Genomic DNA, 7,132 nt, shown 5'->3' with positions numbered 1-7,132 from the left:
AAGAGTTAGTTTAAAGTGCACACACTGAATACAATACAAATCTGGCCATTCAGGTACACAAGAAATAGTTACAAATGTTTAGGCCTCTAAATCTTTATAATAGATAAATGCATTAATAATAACTAATTACCGAAGTGAGCAATATGTAATCCTGATAGAGGGTCTAAAGACATAAAGTGTTGTATTGTGTAGAGAATAAGTCCATCGAGACAGTTCGATCTGCGATGTTGGTCTATACAAATAAAATAGACTGAAAAGTAAATTGGACAAAGCCAAAACACAACATACAATTGGCCATTAAAGACTGTAACAGCACATTTATTCCAGCAGAGGGCGACTTCAGCATGAAATGCGTTCAGGGTAACTCCCTTGAGCCGTTAGACCAGCTGTTGTCAACAACACAGCGCAGCACTATCTGCTTTGAAACCACAATTATACAGCCAAACCTTGGCCATTGCTTATTCAAATTATTTAACAATCTATAAATAACACATACACACACTGGCATATACATTCTACCAGTATCATTATAGCAGCAATAAATATTGTGAGAAGTACTACTCTTCTTTTTTCTGCTCATTACCGTCACCAAGGATATATTTATTGCTGTTTATCTGCATGACGGAATAACGCGAAAACTAACGTGAAGTAAACTGAAGTTTTATAAACGGTTTGTCTGTTGTAAGGCCTGTAAAGTAAAATGTTTGTAAATGACAAGTTTGGAGCATTAAAAGAGCATTAATTATTTACATCGAAATTTTGGAAAATTGAAAAATTTAACGTTTACACTTCCATTGGTGGAGTTCTGCACCAAATGGAGTCCCCATTAATTGTTTTCTTTCTGTTGACACGAGTTGAAAATGTACAATTCGGTGGTATTTTTTTTTCTGACTATGATTTGTCACTACTTACCATTGTAACCGTCCGTGTCCTGGAGGGGCATATCGCATCGCCACCTTTCCGGTTTCACTCCCCGGAGCAGGTCACTCCCTCCCTACTGTCAGCAGTCTCTCTACGCGGTTCAAACTCCCACTGAGCCCGCCTGCTCCTGTCGTCTCTGAACGGGGTTTTACGGGTTTCATCTCGGTTCTTCAGTTGTGTGTTGAAGGCTCTTGAGGTTCAGTGTTCCACCGAGAGGAATTATCCTGCTTTCGATACGTTAAGTTAAAAAGCAGCGGGAGGAAATGTCCAGCTGAAGGTTGGAAATCTGAAAACCACAAGGCCTGTTTCTGTAATGATTGATCAATGCTTCGACGATGGCACTAACGGTAGGTCTGACAACTTCCAGGAGCTGTTTTCAGTATACATCAACTTAACTAAACTCGTAGTTTGCTCTTGTGGGTCGACATCAGTTCGCTTTGTCCAGGAAACAGTTTCTTCCATTAGCTTTACATTGACAGTTGTACGCGAAGTTACGTGTTCGTTTTTGTCATACTCCGCTTTACAAACTTGTGTCGTGTTGTTTAAACACGTACGCAAGCCGTTATTGTAAAGTGCGTGTTTTGCTAATGCGTTCCATGGAAAGTGTGTCTCATTAAGAAAGTGTCTTGTGACATTTTACTACCTTCCACTGCGGGTCATTTGAGCCCCGGTGGAATGCTGGGTAATGGAGTCTTTGTCTTGTACGGCTCTGTACGTGTAGTTCAGTTCTCAACAGTACAATTATGATCCACCCTGCGGGGTTTACATTTTGTATAAGAATACATTGATTTAAATAAACATTTTGTCCCCTTTTCGCAATATTTTTCGTCATATTCATGATTTTTTTTATTGATTTGTGGTCCTTCAGAAATAGCGTGAAAACACAGGCATCTGGTCTTGGCCAGGAGGATTTTAGAGTAACTCATCCCAGAACGTATCCATCAGTGTGGTGCATCCTTTGCAATGTGTGCATAGTGTTAATTTGTAGTTCAGTACTTGGCACAATCCGGTAAGTTAAAGAACTTACCGGTAATGGGGGGCATGGGGAACAATGACCAGGAACACTCTAGGAAACAACGTTGCCCAATAAAGGTCAGACACCCAAGTGAAGTAACCAAACTGTATTTTTCACTGCATGACTTCATGTCACAATGTCTTTTTCATCCCCACATCATTTCATTCATCCCAGCGTTTCTGTGGTGTCCTGTTATTCCTCATTAAAGATAACACATTAATTGGCAATGGACTTTTGACATTATAATCCATTTAAGAAAGAGTGAATGGCCTTGTATTTTTCACAGTGTTAAGTGTCACAGTGTTGTTGTTTTTTTTTTCAAAAGTTTGTTATCTCACACTGTTGTGTGTGTGACCCTGGGGACAGATCATACAGGTAACATGCTGCCTCTGGCTTGTTATTGGATGATACTAGTGTTTGGCTAACAGTCAGCGTAACAAGGCTAGAAGAACTAGTTTGACCTGTTTATACTGTATATTTTTTCCCCACTCTGTAAGACTACTGCACATAGTGTAGGACTGCTGGGAACTGCTGCCTATAAAAAAAAAATGTCAAACAAGCAGTAAGCCTTGTCTTTTTTCCCCCGATTGTGTTCAGGCACAGGTTTTATATGACTTCACTGCTGAGCCTGGGAACAATGAGTTGACCGTGAAAGAAGGCGAGACAGTCACTATCACCAATCAGGTACAGCAACACATCTCTTCCTTCCCTCTGTCTACGGTGACGGGGTTATCTAGTGTGCTACTTGTGCAAATAATTCTTTACCATCAGGGAGTAGTTATTTAGTTCAGTAGTTATTTATAAACCTTTTATTTAGCATGTACCTATATTCTGTCTACGAGAGCATCATGAACATTTAGCGTTTCACTTCATGTTTGTATTAAGTAGATAGATCAAGATAGAAACAAATTAATTGCATGAAAAACCTAATATTTTGGGTTTTGGGTTATATTTTCTTTTGAAACAACCCACAACTCAGCCTGTGGCAGTGGCGATAGTTTATTAGAATGTAGCTGTTCTGTAATTTGGTGATTGCAAACCAACAACAGCCCTATAAAACGTCCCCTCACGTGATGTGAAGTTGTCTATAAACCGTTCCACAAACTTGTACAGAGGAAGGAAACATGGACGTGAGCAAACATGATGTCATTGCAGGTCGTGGCCAACAGTTCAAAGGTCACTACTCTGTGCTGATTAGCTTAGTTTTTAATCACAGTCTGTCTTTGGCGAATTAGCTTCTTTCTTCCCACTAAATAAACACACTGTTGAATGGAGGAATTTGCTTGGTAGAGTTCAGTTTGTTTAAAGATACTTACATAAGCTGTTTTGTTGACATCTGTCTGTTCTAACTAAGGTGTACATGTTGAAATCAATTATATACGCTTGCAAAATCAGCTCAAGTAGGAATCTCTCCTTCACTGCAATGGAAATTCTTAGTATTTTGAATGTTTCAATGTCCATACTAACTGGCATGTTGATGGCATTTCAGAACATTGGAGGTGGTTGGATTGAAGCACAAAACTCCCGAGGGGAGATTGGACTGGTGCCAGAAGACTACATCGAGGTAAGAGCAACGGTTCATGATCATGATTTGACCACATACAAAGTCACTACCAGCAGGTGAAGCAACTGAGACATCTGCCTGAGCCTGAAATCAACTTTAGAGGTTTACTGATGAGGACAACTTTGAGTGTGTGCCCATATTTTTTTTTTGTTTTGTTTTAAAACTGCAACCCTTGACAGTTTTAGCTTCAGTGTGAAAAGATTTGTGGAAACCAAACAATGTAGTGTTTGCATGACATCAGTGTTGTTTGGCTCATGTAGATTTTCCTACTATTTATTACCTTTCCAGCTGTCCTGAGACAGTTTTGTTTTGTCTCTAAATCAAAAATGTAGGGACAATTTACGCTTGTGAAATGTCATTTTACTGTCATCAAAAACAAAGGGCACAGCTTATCCAGCTGATGCTTTCTGTGCTAGTGCACCTTACCGGGGAAGAAATCCTGAGATAAGCGTGCATAAATGAGTTTACATCTGCTTAAAGTCTTTTAAATTTGAACACCTTAGTATTTTCAGTCAATGGTACTACATATTTGGACAAACTGAGAGAATGGAAACCCCAGTCTGCACAGCCAGGGAATGCCAAGGAGCCACAACCGATCACATCACCCTGAAGAATGTACCTTTAAAAGTCATTAAATCACAAGGTCGCTGTTTTTTGTGTCTGGTTCTCTTTGTCTGATGCTCTGTCATTTGCAGGTGGGCAAGTCCCTTGCGTTCTCAGGAGCTGGACCCACAACACCAGCTCCTAGTGTGGGAAATGTTGCATCCCCGGACCTGTCCTTCTTTGATGCCTATGCTCCCCCTTCGGGCCCCACACAGACCCAGGTATTGCATTGTATTCACATGGATATGTTGCCATTTTCTTCTAACTGAAAAACTGCAACGTTAAGCCCCTCTAAATCAGGCAGTGACCACTGCTGTGTACAAAAGTTCAAGGTAAAGTGACACCTATCATAAACGTACATGAAACGGAATGGGGTGAGAAATACGTTGTTTCTGTGTGTGAAGAGATGCAGAAGTGAGAGCAGCTATCGTGAAAGCCATCTTTCTATCTTTGGTCATGACACATGTAACAGTTTTTAGCTCTCGGGAAGAAAAAGGAAATGAGCTCGATTAAGTGTCTCAGGCAGGAAGTCCTCTTGAATGAGTGTACTGCTGGGTCAGTAGAAATTCTGGCCGAGTAAGAGTCAGGACAGGAAATCTGTTGATGCTTCACACTGTCACCCCCGCATGCATGAAAACACATCTACGTCCAGTCTTACTTGAGCCCCTCCCCTGGTGAGTGAACAACCCACACTATTGGCACTATGTGATGATGTCACCTTCTCTTCCCCTAAAGGTCGATGCTGGGGGGTTAAATCCCCAGCCGGAATCCCCTGACACCCCAGTTTCCCCCTACCTTTCATCCCCCGATGAGGTAACCCACTTGAGTGGTGGGCAGGGCCATTGGCATGAGCCCTGCCTTGCCCCCTCACCCCCTCCCAATAACCCCCGCCCCCCCCGTTTTCCCCCAAGGATTGGTCAGCTTTGGCAAATTCCCCTGCTCCTACTCCGACTGCCTGTGAAAGCATGATCTCACCCTTGCCATTTATCTCGCACCCTACAGCCCACCAATTGACTCGTGCACTTTTTTCAATACTATATCAATCATCACCACAGACAAACCCTAAAGGTGCAATTTTTAGCCCTTCTGAACACGCCAGCGCTTCACATCTCACACTCCAGTCTAGAAGGGGTTAGTGTATTACTCGTAGAAACAAGTTAGCAGAAACTCCTAACCCCTGTAGCATGAGTCAGAGGGTGAAACTCACTCATGTTCCACCTTTGGTGACAGTTTTGACTAAAAGAATGACATTGCTGGAGTTATCTGGGCCCTCGCACCTGCCAAAGTTTGGAACAAGTTTGGAACCACCGCTGCCAAGATACAGTAAAAGAGCTGTCACTCCTTTTTGTCCCAGTGACAGGAACAACTTGCTACTACGAGACTGGACAGAGGAGCGCTAGCTTGTTCAGGCTAAAATGATCCGCTGGCAAATCATTCCTCCAAAAGATTTGAGTCAGTTATGTTTTGACGAATCTCACTGAAAAATCAGTCCACCACCTCACGTGGATGAGAATCCATGTCCATGTAAATAAGAAAATGCTGTCTTAATATGTATTTGTAGTAAACAAATGCAGTGTGGATGGTCATTTCACTGCCATGTGCTTTGTGACTGTTTCTGCTTCATAGATTTTTGTAGATGTTCCAGACGCGTATTTATTGACCATGCACTACTTCCACATGTTGAGTTGTTGCATGAGTGGACTTAAGGTTTTCCAGTGGTCAGTGCACGCTCTGCAACTTGAAATATAGTGACTTGTAGGTACTGTATACATCTGTGTGAACTGGAAAATAGTTGAATGTAAGTTTGCACTAATCAAGATGAGCATGTGTAATACATATACTTTTCATTATTGCACGTATCCTGAGCCAGAAATTTCATACCACAGACATAGAAATCATTGTCTTCCTCTCTCCCAGACTCCAACCTTGACCCACTATTCCACTCTTTTTTTTTTTTTTTTTTTACATTCTGTCCCGGTTGTTATATCCAGGCAAGCAATGGGAATGATCCCTGGTCAGTGTGGAATTCAGACCCTTCAGGAGGTGCCGCCAACAACTGGGCGTCCAATCCAGAGGGCACCCAGACTGGGAAGGCCGCTGCTGGTGACGCGTGGGGCTCCACATCACAGGGCCACCCTCAGGCGTACCAGGGCCCAGGTAACAACTTGAAAGATTATATTAATGTGTGTGTGTTTGTGAACGATGCCAATCGATCTTACCCTATTTTGGATAGCCCAGCATGATGCCAATATATTTATAAATCATCACAGAAAAGGCTGCAAAATCTCATGTCATCTAAGGTTGTTCTTATTTTTACTCATTATTAGAAATAAAAGAGAAGGCACATAGCAAGCTGATGAATAGATGTCCTGTCCAGTAATGGAGTTTAATGTGAAACTCCAGGTCCACAGTTGATAGTTTCCAACAGATTAAGTGACTCAACCTGACCAGATGTGCTTCTGCTCAGTTGTCTGTCTCTGGCACGTTGTCTGAGATTTACCTATGAGGACGTTCAAGTCATGAGTCTGTTTTTGCCAGATAGAAAAGTGTGGAAAAGTCTGCCTCATGCAGAACGGAGAAGGACAAATGACTGGACCTTTTTTTTTTTTTTTTTTTTTTTTTTTAAATTCACCAGTTATGATCGAAATACAACAAAGGAGACGAATTGACAGATTTTTCCTTTTTCTCTCTCTCCTTCACCAAAGACATCTACCCATATCCTTACCTAATTGATTACACAGGTACACATTCAGTGCATGGGTGAGGCTTTGTCCTCATTTTGTGTGTTGACTGTGTGTGTTGTTTGATATTAACTGTTATATTACTATTATTTGTATTTATTATTGTTTTTAACTGTGAAAATCTTGAGTCCATAGGGCAGATGTAAAGATGCAGTCCACTTGCCTGTTTTATCATTGTGGAAGTAATCGTTCAGAGTATGTGAGGCTCGGGAAAACCACTTGACTGGGACAGCAGATGGAACACATTAGAAGTTCTCAGCCCTTCAGATGTGCAGCCCTTTCGTTTTT

This window comes from Lampetra planeri, unplaced genomic scaffold, assembly GCF_965212315.1.
Source record: "Lampetra planeri unplaced genomic scaffold, kcLamPlan1.2.h2 scaffold_725, whole genome shotgun sequence".
NCBI classification, from domain to species: Eukaryota; Metazoa; Chordata; class Hyperoartia; order Petromyzontiformes; family Petromyzontidae; genus Lampetra; species Lampetra planeri.
Note: the sequence above shows the minus strand (reverse complement) of the source record.